The following is a 16,228-nucleotide window of genomic DNA, read 5'->3' as shown; positions in this document are numbered from 1 at the left end:
GCTCACATTAGTTTAATGTTGAAATCCGTATGATGAACCTTAAATGTGTTAGGTGGTGTTTTTTTCATAGGTATGTCTCGAATCAGTTTTTATCTGATATTTCCTTTTATTAATGCTCTAAAGAAGCTTATTTCAACTCGAAATTAAATGACAATTATCTTAAATAATAACAATGCATTCACAAACACAAAAACATTACAGGTTTATGAGTCTGATTATGTAAAGTACTAATGATATTTGACATAAAAAAAAATCAAGCAAAATATTTTTATATCTATCAGAAAAAGTTTAATATACTGTTGTGTATCAATCTCGTATCAATGTTGAATGCCTTATACAATCATATGAGAAACATCTTTTATCAATGATTTAACATCATGACGTGTTCTGTTTGTAAAGGCACTACGTATAAATACTTATATAATCCGTATTTATATAAGTTGTTACTACACATAGTTATATATAGACATATTTCATTATAAATACATACATGTAGCGATTGTGTGTTTCTTAAATTAGGACAGTATCCTATAAATATACTAAAGAGACGAGTATATGATACTTCCTGTACAATTAAAAGTACTCCTTGATGCAGTAGTTGTAATAAATACACAATATTATATTATACGGCTTCAATCGGTTCAAATTTTAGAAGAGATCACGAAGGTGGTTTTCATCGATGTGAATCAATCATGTTGGATGGATGCTTGAGCTGAATGGTGTCTAATGCGAAATCATCAGGGTATGGATTGGACAGAGACGTGTTTTATATAATAAGTAAGGAGCAAGATTTATACGCAGATTATTAAGGTCACGCTGTATAACTTTTAATTTGATTTTACAATGTTGCAACAGATTGTCTTGCAAATTGAAGATATTCATTAGTATCACTGTTTAATAAACTGACATCTGTTAAAGAACTTTAGAAGCCGTCATGTTACATGTTCTGTGAGAAGCCATTTCAAGCAAATGAAATTAGAGGTACAGTAAAGAACAGAAATAGGCTCTACTTCGTAACGTCTTTTGTTTAGCACAAATACACTTTAAGATGTTAAAGTTGTACATATAGGGACAAGCAAATAAAGTTTTTTTTTAACATCTTGAAATTTTGTAATTGTATAGATTATATGCAAATTCTAAACTGACAATTATGAATGAGGGTAATACCAAAAATAAATTATATTGAAGAAAATGAATGCATGTTTATATATTTTGAAAATAAGTAGATGACAAAATTACTATAAAATTCAAAACATTTTTCAGCAAGTTGGGACCTTTTCTACGACAGGAGGAAATAAAGCAATATGTTGGACTGTACAAGGGCCTTTCTTCCTCACTACACGAGGGTTTGGTTATATAAGTATCAAAGAAAAACAAGGAATATAGGGCAGCGCGATTCTGACCGGATGTGGTTTTTATAACTTCCTTTAAGATAAACATGGAGTAGATCTTCAAAATTGATATTACTGTCGGATTTTCAGGTCGATCGCAAGGAACAAATTTAAGTTGACCTTATTATAATTTTATGCAATTTGTGTTTCATCATTGTATTTATTTGCAGGATGTCTTGCTATTTTTTATTGTCCACCCGGTCTTTATTCCGTATGCTTCTTAGTTTAACTGAGGTCATTTATATTTAAGTTTTGTTTTGTTTTATTTATTGATTTATTTCACTTGACTGGACGGGGTTTAACCGATTCGATAATATGAAACCAGTCCATCTATAGATAGGTGTTTTCGGATAAATTAATCGATGATGTGTCAAGTCATTCTTTTGTAAATTCCTTTGGTGACACTTATAGGTGATTAGAAATCAACAATAATTATAACGGCAATTATCCTTATCACACACATATACTGTCCTTATGCAAATTAAAACGTGTAAGCTCTATCCGATCAGTTGAAATAACATTGGTAATACGCGTTTAGCGTAATAATGTTTTTCGTAGTTTTCTTTTTAGATCTTTCAAACGTTTCTGTTATTCAATCGTAATTATTAATTGTTAAATTCACGATTATCTTTGATCAGTGATTCTATGTTTGATATACGGTAAAGCTCACCCGGAAACCACTTAGGGATATTTTACTTATTTTGAGGAATGGTTTAATCGGAAGAACACTTAAAACAATCCTCAAAATTCATTGATATTGTTTCGAAGCTCATCTCCCAAAGATAACAAATCTTCCTTATATTTTTTTTCTCAATTCATAATTTTCTCATGGTTTTTTTAAGAATTCAATGCTTCTTTTTATAAATTTATTGGGTGTAAAAGCGTTGACAAGGTTCATTCTAAAAATGTGCGCAACCCTATGAAATTACAATAAGAAGCATTCAATACATATAATTACATTTTTAACTAGGATCATGAAAACACGATATCTATCAAGTTTTTCTTAAATTTATCTGTGCCCTTTTTTGTGGGAACTCGTGTCATTATGAATGTTATATTTTATTGTGTAATCAATGATAATTTGGGAAGGACGCGAAAATGCTTAAAAAAAAAAACGTTTCATAATAAAACATACATGCAATGTAGTTATAAGTCCATAGCAATTCTAAACTTAACGATTTATCAATAGTTTTATAATATACATGATCATAATGCCTGACCAGAATAAAAGAGGTGATGGCATATAGCAAGTATATCGGAACAGACTTGTTTACAAAAAAAACCCAGAAACCTCCTTATGCATGTATACGGATTTGTTGTGTTATTAAAATTTGCTGTTACAAAATGATAGAAATTATTATAAATTAAGGAATGTATCTCCCTAAGGCAAAGCTCTAATTCCTCTCAGGGATTTGGCTATACTTTTTGGACCTTTTGGATTATAGCTCTTCATCTTTTATATAAGCTTTGGATTTCAAATATTTTGGCCACGAGCATCACTGAAGAGACATGTATTGTCGAAATGCGCATCTGGTGCAAGAAAATTAGTACCGTTAATTTTATTATAAGAATAAAGAGATATGGTATGAATGCTAATGATACAACTATCCACCAAAAATCAAATAAAGTGGATGTAAGCGGTTATAGGCAACCGTGTGAACTTCAACAATTAGATGGATGACAGAATTTTGTAAATAAAACAAACCATACTCTGTGGTCGGCTATAAAAAGTAAAATTTTCTTAACCTCTTCCTTGTATATAAAAATCGCAACAAAAAAATCATTATATTGACAATTATATGTGAACAAAACATTTAATAGGTCCCGATATGATAAACATGGATACTTCAATTGTGAAAGCTAACGGCTAAAATAATAACAAAACAAACTTTTTGAAAGACGGTCTCATGGTAGTATAACCTTGATTTGTTTTGTTCACATGACAGGCAACTGTTATGCTATAGAATGAACTTAAAAGTCTGCGTTGTACCAGTAGTATGTACTGTTCATTAAGCGCAGTATCAGTATTACAGATAATTTATATCTTTTTGGAGAATTGAGAATGTTTCTGTTAATTGATAGAATAAACTAGGTGTAAAATGGTTAGATATATGTAAATAGATTAGGTATATCTAATCGTTATGAAATCATTCAAAAGTTTCTAGCCAAAAACTTTAAAAAATAAAATAAGTTAAAGTGAATTTAACATTGCAATACATTTCATTTAAAAATTAAAGAACCTAAAGAATAAAAAACGCAAAGGAAACCAATGTTTTCTTCTTATATGAATACAAGAGGATGTGGTGTTCTATATCAGCGTAAATTTAAAATACTTAACATTTATCTTGTTAACATTTCAACACTATCGTTATATTTTGTAAGTTAACGTTTATTTATTTTTACTGAAAAGGTATCTGTAGGTCTGAACTAGAAGACGAATTTGGGGTATATGCAGTTTTCTCATATAGAAATTCGTCAGAACCAAATACATGTCCAACTTGCTGCGATTTGTTTGGGGACGTTTGGTATTTTGATTTTATGTCTTATACTTGTCGTGCGCAAAAAGCACCTAGGAGTGTTTCGAAAAAAAGCTACAGACGAGATTTCTGTTGTGTATTTCAATAGCCCAGAAACAAGAGGTCTCATGGATCCGCCAAGTGATACAGGTAATTGAAAATTCAAAAAGTCCTGTAATTATGTAATTAATTCAAAACATATTACCTGCATTATTTCAAATGTACGGTAGCTGTGTTATTTACGCAGTCAAAAGTAAAATCACAAAAATACTGAACTACGAGGAAAATTCAATCGGAAAGTTCCTAATCACATGGCAAAATCATATGACAAAACACATCAAACGAATGGACAACAACTGTCATATTCCTGACTTGGTACATGCATTTTCAAATATAGAAAATGGTGGATTGAACCTGGTTTTATAGCAATAAACCTCTCACTTTTACAACAGTCTCATTTCGTTGACCGTATATGTATTAGTCATTTGTCACTGACAGTGACTCATAGGACAAAAGTTCGTTCTCACTCTAAAAAAGTCCAATCATTTCAACTAAAATCGATTTTTTTTTTAAAGTATTACCAAGTAACTGTTTGAGCGATTTTTATAAAATAGATACCATAAGATGTAGATTTGTCTAAAGTTGTATTGTTTGTTTGGTCATAATTTACGTGAGGTTCGTTTTCATTATCTGATGGGTTCAACACAAATGCATTTTTTGAAAAAAAAATTGGTTAGAATACATAGCAAATTTTTCAAGAAAAATTTCGTTTTGTGTTCACTGCGTCAGATAATAAGAATGAGCATGAATAATATAATGTATAAATAAAATAAAAAAAAATGAAACATTACATTGTGGAGAAATTTCAAAATTAACAAGATTGGAAATAAAATCGATAAATACATTTGTCATTTGTCCGTTATGATTTTTCCTTGGAGCTCAATATTTTTGGTTATTTTGACGTTTGTTTTTTTTTACATTTCAAACATTAAAATTTACTATTTATCACTCTCCCGTTTTGTATTTTTGTGATATTTCATTATTCTGGAAATTCAAACAGATAACGTATCGAAGAAATATATACTCGCGTTCAGCATGTGAAGTTTCAATATCAATATCTGTATACAACATGTCCTGTTAGCGAGGTATAGAATGGAACCATTTCATCCATTATTATACAAAAGTCATAATAAATGCATGCTGAATTTCCAGTATTCACGGCACTTTCCAATAAGAACGAATTGATAAAATGAATTCTGGAAATTTGTTTCTAAAAAAACTAGAATCGACTTTATAATTTATATCCAATTAAACAGAATATGCACATTAAACAACACCTGATATGAACGCCATGTGTTTTCTTATAAAATCATTCCTATACATTATCGATGTAGGACATAATACTAATTCAATTTATATTAAACCACACAATGCATTCAGAGAATACACATGCATTTGCAATTGTTTATTTTCATTGAAGATTGAAGTTTTATCAAGCAGAAATTACCAAATGTATTAATTAAAAATCAGGAAATTTAAATCGAAATCATCTATCAAACAATTTAAAACAATTAATGCTAAAATTAAAACAGAAAGCAACTTAAACCATTGACTAAGTTAAATCCTACTGATTTGGGGTTTCAAGTACGAACTCAATCAAACTTTGCATCAGTTAACGCTTGAATTTGATTTATAACTATTATGTATGTGCGACCAAATTTCGTGGACAGAGAGTAGTAATGATGTTAAAATGCATGTTGTTTGGTTGTTGTCGCTGATTTGGTAGACCCGTTTAAATTGCTAACGGGCTACGTAAGACATACTAAAGGTTTACAATTTAATGCCCTTGAAAGAGATAGAAAATTTGGATCTGCTGTTTAATATGCAGCCTCGCGTTTTATTGTTGTAAACACACATTTTTGTCAATTAATTCTGATTTGATTTATGCATAAGGTAATGCAACTGCTGAGCAAAGAACACCTAGATATGTCAAACAGAAAGGACAGGTCGGTGAAGAGCTGATTGTTAAAGGGGCTACAGGGAATTCTCAACCAAAATTTGACGCTATTGGAATTGTTGACATGCTGAAGGAGCAGAATATCTTTATCGAACGCGATTTGGTTAGACTTGGAAAAGATATTGGCCAAGGTGAGCATGTTATTTCAAAAATTTCACTCTCCTAGAATAATCTAGACAATGAAAATAAGTTTGAACAAACAAAATCATAATCGACAGGGCGAGTGAAGAAAAACTATGATGTACAAATACAACGTTGCAAGATGATTTGTTATAATATTCTGTATGATATGATGCAATGAATTTACAAAAATAACAAATGGATCTTTATCTTTTAAATTCATTTCCAGATATATAAATGGCGTTCTTACACTGAATATTCGTTACCCTAGTGTGATATTACCTTGTGAACTAATATATATTTCTTATGCATGTACTTTCATTGAAAATATATTGCAATAAGGTTATAAGGAAAACTAACTGATGTAGATTATTCACATGTTTTATGGTCAAAGGTGTTCATTTATACACTGTCACATAAAAGTTAGGTTTTCTGTTAAAGTTGAAAATTCCTTTTGACCGCTCTTGTCCATCGCTGGTTATTAATGATTTAATAATGTTTAGATTACTCAGTAATCAATATAACGGTCATGCATGCCTATTTTTAGTAGGACATTGGTGCTTGTGCTGTTTATGCGCATTGTTCGATCCGGATAACCATCTATTCCGAAATATGTCCATGGTCATGATTTACGCTAATATTATGAGTGGCATATGTTTATTCTCCTTTCTCAGTAAAGAAATAAAATATATTATGGAACGGCATTTTTTAAATCATAAAATAGTTATATTTAATTTCTATCTTATCAATTATGAAAGTAAAGGCACATTTTTTTCACAGGAAATTTTGGATGTGTTTACCAGGGTTATCTGCGATCAATGGACGAGAAGGATGAACAACTTGTTGCCGTCAAAACTGTTCTTTGTAAGTAACAGAGGGGAAAAGCTAAATGTCTTGCCTGTTTATTTCGATTTATGACTGTATGTAGTGATAATTTGATATACTTTTTTTTCCATTTGTATAAAGGGAACTGGTATATTCTCTTAGGTTACTTTTTAACTTAAACACAAAACAGGAACGATAATGAATTTGAAAACAACAGTCATGTCATCGACCATTTATAAGATCTATGTAAAGATAGCCAATTATTTTGATACAAAGAAAAATAGCTTCTCAAAAGCACAGATGATCTTCTCAAGTGTTAGTTTGTAGACATTGCTTTGGTTGTGAGTATTCAAGATCAAGGTTATTTCAGTTGAGCGTTATGGCCATGAAAAGATAATAAAGTGTTGTAAATGTTAAAATTGTTTTATGTTTTATGAAAAAAGTAATTTTTTTCACATGGCATAGATTATAAGGTAGTAAATTTCAGTACATTTTTTTTGTATTTTGAATACACGTATTTAGTCTCAAAAAACATTAAATTGAATCAACCACATTTGCTAGGATGAGTGGTTTCCTTTGAGAAAAAAAAGTGATCGAAGACCTGACGCCTGTATATTTCGAAAAATAAAAATTTTCCCCTTCTAAACAAGGGTATGACAGTTTATCTCAAGATATCCTTTCTTCATTTCTTTCTTATTGGTAACCCGAGGACAGGCTTTCATTGTATTTTTTTTTACAACTTAAAATCATCTCAACAATGTTTGATCTGTTATTTTAAACATGTAAATTGATACAACATTCTCATTATATTTTGATTGATTGATTGGTGTTAACCGCCACTTTCAACAATATCGCGCTATTTCTTGGTGGTTATTTTTTATTGGTGGAAGAAGTAGCCGGAGTGCCCGAAGAGAACTACTGACCTTCGGTTGAAAAACTAACAATCCTAGCCAATTAAGATAAGTGTTGAGTGCACCTAACATATGTGAGATTCGATCTAACTACCTCAGGTTTAAATGGCTAGTGATACAGTTATTCGACTTCTTAGACCACTTGGCTACCAAATTTTATATATTCAGTCTAATTTCTTGCTAAAACAAATTACAGAAACAGAGGTGCAAGACATAAATGCAATCATTGATGAAGCTATGATCATGAAAGATTTCAATCATCCAAATGTGATGTCACTGATTGGTATTTCCATCGCTCCTGGTGAATTCCCATTAGTAATTATTCCATTCATGTCAAATGGAGATCTACTGTCTTATATTCGAAGTGCTAGCAATGTAAGTTATACTAAATATGTTGTGATTATTTTTGTTGTGTCTTTTCCTTTTGTTAGTTATATATAAGCTGCTGGAATCCAAGGATATATATGAATAAAAGCGTTGTGATTGGTAGATCCAAGTTCATTATAAAGATTCGTCATGTATTTCGAAGAATTTTTCAATGTAAAACTATACAAATAATGTTTCGTGCCAATCTGGTTAGCAATTTCAAACTGATTATAGATCATGTGCTGTAGATGAAAAGATGTCTAATTAGCAAGCAAGCATCCCATAGTTGTATATGAAGTTCTAACATACTTATACATCAATCGTTGTTTGCATGTAGTAAAAAACTATAACATATAAAGAATATTAACAGCTACTAAAAGATCGATTGAAATACTAGTAGTTTATTTTGTGGTTTTAAACAATGTTGTCCTGCACTTAATGTAGGTTCATACAGCAAAGTCATACAAAGTGTTTTGAAATTTTTCTGTGAAAAAGAGATGAAAGCTTTAAAATCATATCAGTGTACTTGCATGCGTGTTTTATATACAGAAAATGAATAACATTTACATTTTGATTGCATAAAATAAAACAAACTTGCTGTTTTAACAATACAAATGTGTGTTAAACTGTGTACATTTACCGATATCTTTTTCCACCTGAAAAGAAACACGAGAAAATATACAACAAATGCAAATGTCTGCGCTTGGTTTGACAAAAACATCAAACCGAATTAAAAACTTCTCATGTCAACCACATATAAATTTGAACAAATAGCAATTTTCCAGCCTGCCATATTGATTTTGATAGCAAAATCAACATTTGATTGGTTGAAACTATCCCACGTGACGTCGAACAAAACATCACGGTTGATGTTAAAAACAGAAATTGCATGTAAGAAGTCTAAAACAAACTTAAATTTTCATATTTCTTTTAAAACGCACTAAAACTGGGTTTTTTTTCATATATTACATATGATGGTTGCAACAGTGAAATTGTCTAATATAAGTATATTATCACTATGTTAGTTTGATTCAGATTGGAAATAGCTAAAAATTCATATAAATTATAAACGAATTATGGTATACCATCGTCTTACTCTGTCAGTCCGTCAACATTTCGTTCTCTAACTAAAGTTTTCTTTAATCAACTCGAATTTATCTCATTGACAACATTTGGATAGACGAAAAACATTATTTTCATTTTTGTATTAGTTTTGTTCCATGATAGTTCAATTCCCTTAAACTTCAGATGTAATGCAGTGTTTCGAAATTACGCAGATATGACTCAATAAGGCTTGCATGGATTCCTTAAACTACACTTTTGGTTTTTATCATATTATAAATTGTCTGGTTTGTCATTCCTAAGTAAATGAACTAGAACTGTTAGGTTGTAGAAATTTTACATATGTCGTACAATAACTTAAGTACGCTTGGAATGATTCACTGTAACATGTGTAATCTTTACATATTTGTTTGAATCAGGTACTTTGGCAGTTAGATTAGTAAATACAATATTTACGTGTCCCGAACTAGCTTGAGTATGCGGGATTTTCGAACTATCTAAAAAGCTACTCCAAGTTTGAAATTTGTTATTGCAAGCAATAAGGGTGATTTCAATTCGTTGTTTGGAGTTTTGTTTTCGAAGTTTAATATGTTAGACATAATAAAAAAAATACTGCGTTCAGGTCAGAAAGATCTTATGAGTAAATGAGTACACGAATAATGAATATACGAATAAATAAATTATGCAGCTTGTAAAAAAGTGACAGGGCAAGCAAATACAATTATACTTTAAGCAGATGATGGATAAAATTATTCCGATTATAAAAATTTCGGACACTTTGTAATCGGTATCAAAGAAAAACATTTCGCACTTACAACTTCTTAATGTGAGAACACTTTTCTATTCGCACATCTAGACTATTCATTTATCCAACAGGATGGATGAAAACTTAAAAGTGAAAGTAGCAGATTTGGCTTCGCCAGAGATATTTATACCAAAAACTACTACAGCAGTGATAATAAGGAAATGTTACCAGTGAAATGGATGGCTCCTGAGAGTTTAGAAAATGGAACCTATAGTACAAAATCAGATGTTGTATGTAAATTAATTGTTATATCCATGTTATTTATATTTGTTTACATGTATAAGGCACAAGTTGGTATAAAAACTTATTTCAAAACATTTGCATATTTAGTTTGCATCATAGTAAATGTTACACGACATTAGCATGTTTTCCTCTTTTGCGAAGTTGTGAAATCGTTTCTGACATTGCGCAAAGGACTGTTAAATAACAAAAAGATATATGTTCAAAACATAAAAAAGGTATAATATGCTGCAAAACTTGCTTTAAAAATGCATACCTATATTCATCACATCGGTGGTGTATGTCACACAAAATAAAAATATTTAAACTAAAAATGCTTCTGTGGTCTATTCTTAAACAAAATAACTAAATATATATCTCAACATCGAAAAACCCAATATTGTCAGCATTTGACAAAGCAACGTTGCTCACCATAGGATTCTAAGATGCCCGCATAGAAGGGAATGCATCGCTGTTTACGTCCTGCCATTTCAAGTTTTATGAAACGTCTTTGATATTTAAACCATTTCGAATATTGAAAACCTTTCAATGTAAATATACAGACTAATCCAATATATATTGACATAAATTCAAAATAAGACCATATACACGGTGGGTATGGTTGTCCTGCGAGATAACGTTCTGTGCTGGTGATTTGGTCCTGACGGATGCTGGTGATCAATGAAAAAATGTAAACAAAGACGAAAATGATGATTTTTGACGTTTTCTCTCATAAAAAATGGAAGAAATCAGTTCAGATTTTTCAATTTTGTTTCTTATGGGTTCATATGTAAACCATTAAAAAGTTGACCCTCTAAACTGTTTCAGTAAGCGTAACACAAAAATGCTCATTTTCAGAAAATCTAGAACTGAAAAAATAAAACAAAAATGCTCATAGAGTCCGCTTTTTATACCGCAATCTACACGACAAAACTATTTTGTGAAAAAACATTGCAATTTATTAAAATTTAGCATTTTCTCAATTTATTCAAGTCCTGATACTGTGCTGGTGGGTCCCGCATTGTGCTGGTGGGTCCTGATACGGTGCTGGTGATTTTGAATAAGAATTTGGTCATATTTGAAACAAATGTTACAAAATCAATAAAATAGGGCAGATAATTGTTGTCAATAGGATCTATGACTCCTATTTTAGCTCTTGTGCATCCATTTGGCTGTTGAATATGTCTTTTCAAATGATCGTAACTTGTATTACATAATTACATAAAAGGGCAACATCTTTCGTCCAATATCAGATAACAATATATAGTATCTAAAATAAGAATAGTTTTATTAAGATATTAAATGCCCCTTACATTGATGCTTCAACAATGATCAAAGCCCATGCCGCATAGACATGTTTTTTAGCGCTCCTCATACCCCTCCCCACTTCCACCCAACCAACCCTCCTCATTTCCTCCTTCATTGTTACAGTGGTGTACCAACACAACAATTTATCACATAAAATAATAACACAAAGACATACATTATTGACTGACAACGAATGCTCGCAGGTACTGAAAGCTAGTTCAAAGCCGCATTTTCAACTAATAGATAAACCATGTTCTCATATACAAAAATCCCAATGTGTCGATTAAAAAAGTCTCAAAACTTATGTTGAAAAAATCTTACAGATACAGCAAGTGATTCTTAATAGCTATAAGATATATTTTTCTTTTAAAATACAACTTTTAAATCTAACGGGAAACTATTCCAAGCTTAAAACTTTCACTGTAACCTCGCTCTAACTTATCCCCCATCCCCCCCCCCCCCCCAACAAAAACAACAAAAAACAAACAAACAAACCCGCAATACTATTGTCATTCTTATAGTCAGCACTAAATTGTTCACAAACAAATGTGTTTTAGGCTGCTAAAGACATATGATTCAAACGCTCAGAAAGTCCTTTGTTCTATATTTTTGCTCTCCATTTTTATGCAAAACCTTTTACATTTTTATTTTATGGGTTATTGTTGAAGGTCGTACGATGACGTATGGTTGTTGACACATACTTCTTTTGGTTTCTTATGGAAATTTGTCCATTGACAACAAACATACCACATCATCTACTTTATATAGTATTGTATAAATTACTGTAACAACGTATTTTGGTGATCTTGCAAAATGATCGTAATCCCGAAAATCGTAAACATATTTTCTTATCTTAAAAGGGGGCAAGAAGGGTTCCATTAACAGGCCAATAAATCAATAAATAAGATTACAGTTAATTTAAAAGAAAAAAAAATAGGGGTATTTTTCTCTCATAATAACAGTAAACAGATTCACAACAATGTCAATTTCAAGATAGCAGACAACAGTTAATTAGTCAATAACAGTACAGCATCAATGGTCTTGAATATATGCCACTTTTAACTAAAATATAAAGGCACAGAACCAGGACATAGGAGCACAGAACCAGGACCGTTTTTCTTATTACCAGCCCAGCGTCAGGACAATTCCCTTTAACGAACTTGCACGACTTTTGCAATATAATATTGTTGTAATATACTTTGCATGGTACTTATGACGCATCAGAGAAAAATTAATCAACAAAACAGTCGTTTTATTGCCGTTCTGATACAATGTAAACAAACCCACCAGCACAGAATCAGAACCCACCAGCACCTGACAGGACCAAATCACCAGCACAGAACGTTCTCTCGCAGGACAACCATACCCACCGTGATATATATAATTTAATTTTTCGAAAATTTATGTAACAATTTTATTTGATTTTTTTATTGTAGTGGTCTTTCGGTGGGGTTATGTGGGAATTAATAACAAGAGGTGCTGTGCCGTATTGCGATGTCAACAATTGGGATATGCATAAGTATTTGTTCTCTGGCAGACAACTTAAAAGAACTGAATTCTGTCCAACTAGATTGTAAGTTCATAGGTGTATTCATCACTAACAGATATAAACATATCAAACAAAAATAAACAATGCATGCAAGCTTTGAAAACACACATGTCGCCGTTGATTATATTCGCACAACACAGCATGCTTTTTACAGTAAGCGGACGGACATTTAATAAGCTTGGGTGGGGAGGAGGCATTTGAAGTGGAATAACTAGGTCGAGCCTACGTAAACATGAGTGGCAAGTGATCAATACTGAAACATCCTTTTGTCCCCTTTTTTCCCAAGAATATCAAGTTATCGCCCCCTAACCGTCATTAGATTCACTCGAGGCAGATTTTTTTTGAAAGCCAAATACTTAAAGCGTTTAAAAGTATCGGGTATCTATAATCTAGGCAATCAGCCATCGGAGTGAATTTGTACCTTAAACTTGATATTGAGAACAAGTTATAAACTGAAAAATTAGGGCCTTCTTTTACTTTAGTGGTCCAAACCCATATAGAGCTATACTAAGCTATTCTCAACCCGTTACCTTATCCTAAGCCATACCTAAACCTAACATTAGCTCTAACCCTTAAACCTAACCCTAACCTAAAACATCTCCTAAACCAACCATAGCCATGAATGAACTCTTACTCTAAAATATGGGGACCCTTAAAGTAAAAGAAGACCAAAATGAAAATCAAATTAAAGAATGTACCGTCTTCGTTATGTTCACTGAACATAAAAAAAAAGGGACGAAAGATACCAGAGGGATAGTCGAACTCATAGAAATTAAACTGACAACGCGATTGCTAAACATATGGACAAGCAGACAAATAATACTACAGAAGACAAAACATAGAAAACTAAAGACTAAGCAACACGAACCCCACCAAAATCTGGGGGTTGATCTCAGGTGCTCCGGAAGGGTATGCAGATTATGCACCACATTTGGTACCCGTCGTGTTAATTATGAAATTACATAAAATTCACAGTTGTTTTAGACATAACAGCCATCATGAAACAGTACCATTGATGTTGAAGGCAGATAAATGACTTTGACGACTTTGAGTTCAAACTTGTAGTAAAAAATACATGATATGGGTTTGATAGCACACGAGACATTTTTCAATAACAGATTGAAGTAGTGTTATGAAACAAAACTTGTCTTCACAGTATTATTAAGATTGAACCGTTTTGATATTCGAGCAAGATGTCCATCCAAACTGTTTTTTTTTTTTATTGACAACTGCTTTTTTTATGTTAATTGAGTGGAGTTAAAACGAATAAAATGAAATATCTTTTATATTAAATATCTAGTCATAATCGACATTTGTATACTTTAATGCGTTCTGATTTTTTGTTTTTGATTTTATTAGATATGATATAATGATGAAATGTTGGGAATTTGACCCAGACGACAGACCACGTTTCACGAGGTGAATAAGAGGATCACTGGATTAGTAGAGCAAGAAAAATAGAAAACAGAAAGAAAACAGATTTGAAATATGTTTTCATTTTTAAATAACCTTCATTTCGATTATGAACCAATGAAGACATAATGTAACATTTTGAGAGATTTGCAAAATAAGAATTAGTATTTTGTTAAGAATTTTTCAGAAAAGTACATCCGTATTTTATATTTGATATTTTTGAAGACAACAATCTCACACAGAGCGAGATAGTGAGATTTGCAAAAGCAAAATTAAAAGTTTTGTTCTGAAATTTTCAGAAAAGTACATTCGTATTTTATAAATGACATTTTGACTGCAATTTCAGAGAGAGGTACCAGGATTGTAATTTAGTACGCCAGACGTGCGTTTCGTCTACATAACACTCATCAGTGACGCTCAAAACAAAATAGTAAAATTGTCTGTTAGGGATAAGCTGACCGAAAAATATCATGATTACACACTTTCGTAAACTGGAATCCGCTTGCTTTACGCTAAACTGAAACATCTATGAATAAAGTGTAGAAGTCAGCATGGAACTAGCTTACCACTTTCGTAGGTGGGATATACAAAAATTAGGGATTTCATTAGGGATGCAATGCTTCGACGTGATTACTTAAATAAATAGTTGCAGTATAAAAACAATATTTAATTTAGGTCAATGTCAGAAAAATATAAACTTTTTTGTGTGAGGCTGAGAAACTGGATAAGGGCGAGGTTTTACCGAGCCCTTCCCTAGTTTTGCGTCGAATACAAAAAAGTTTATATTTTTCCGACATTGACCTAATATTGTTTTTATACTGCAACTTAAATTAATACATTGATAGCTATTTAAAATGTAAATCTAATTTCAAACTTATTATCATCCCTTAATGAACCTCTGATTGTTGAAAAAGTGATCCATGATGAAATTGACATTGCACAAAATATAGCTGTGTTACTATATTTAGGAAATACACATAACTAGTTGCAGTATAAAATTAAGAACGACATAATCGCCGAACGCAGGTAAAATGCAATATACATTGCTGTATATATTTATACATAATTGTGTATGTACCAATTGGAAAGTATTTTTTGAAGATGCTTTAAGTTTTACTGTTTATTTTTATCATGATTTCGCTTGCTGTTTGATGTTTGTGTTTTTTTGCTCCACAAACTAGGATCCTTTGAATAATGCAATGCCATGTTTCGAGAAAGTGTCGCTCTCTAAGTCCCCTCAAATGTAAAAAAAACCTCCTTGTTACGTATATAATTGACTAGATGTGTGGTCACATGACACAAATGATATAGCTATTCATAAAAAACCTATTTGAATCAGCATAGGCGGATCCAGGGGGGGGGGGGGGCTGGGGGCCCGCCCCCCCTTTCGTGGGAAAAATTTGGTTGATCATATAGGGAATCACTGAAGCATGACTGGAGAGGCCCCCCCTTTAGGTCAGTCAGCGGGCCCCTCCTTATGAAAAGTTCTGGATCCGCCACTGGAATGTATTATTTATCCATCCATATATTTTTTAAAACTAGCCAAAATTATTTCTCCATCCATATATTTTTTTTAAACTAGCCAAAATTGGATACTACTCATTGCAAATGATAAGAATCTAGAATCCGCTACACTTTGAATGTTAAGCTGTGAAATACATAAAACTATATTTTTTAACATTGTTTTCTGTATCTATTTTTTAACATTGTTTTCTGTATCTATTTT

The 16,228-nt window shown here is 31.7% G+C and overlaps 1 long non-coding RNA gene across 1 annotated transcript; it reads left to right on the top strand.

Moving 5' to 3' along the window:
* Positions 1-535: 535 nt before the first annotated feature.
* Positions 536-15,163, top strand: LOC139520316 (uncharacterized). The gene is made up of 8 exons (XR_011663861.1): positions 536-777; positions 1,264-4,057; positions 5,861-6,055; positions 6,825-6,908; positions 7,977-8,155; positions 10,085-10,243; positions 12,977-13,113; positions 14,449-15,163. It is a non-coding gene; the product is annotated as an uncharacterized lncRNA (long non-coding RNA).
* Positions 15,164-16,228: the final 1,065 nt, after the last annotated feature.

Source organism: Mytilus edulis, chromosome 4 (genome assembly GCF_963676685.1).
Source record: "Mytilus edulis chromosome 4, xbMytEdul2.2, whole genome shotgun sequence".
Taxonomy (NCBI): Eukaryota; Metazoa; Mollusca; class Bivalvia; order Mytilida; family Mytilidae; genus Mytilus; species Mytilus edulis.
The sequence above is the reverse complement of the archived record's forward strand: the minus strand, read 5'-3'. Positions and strand labels throughout refer to the sequence as shown.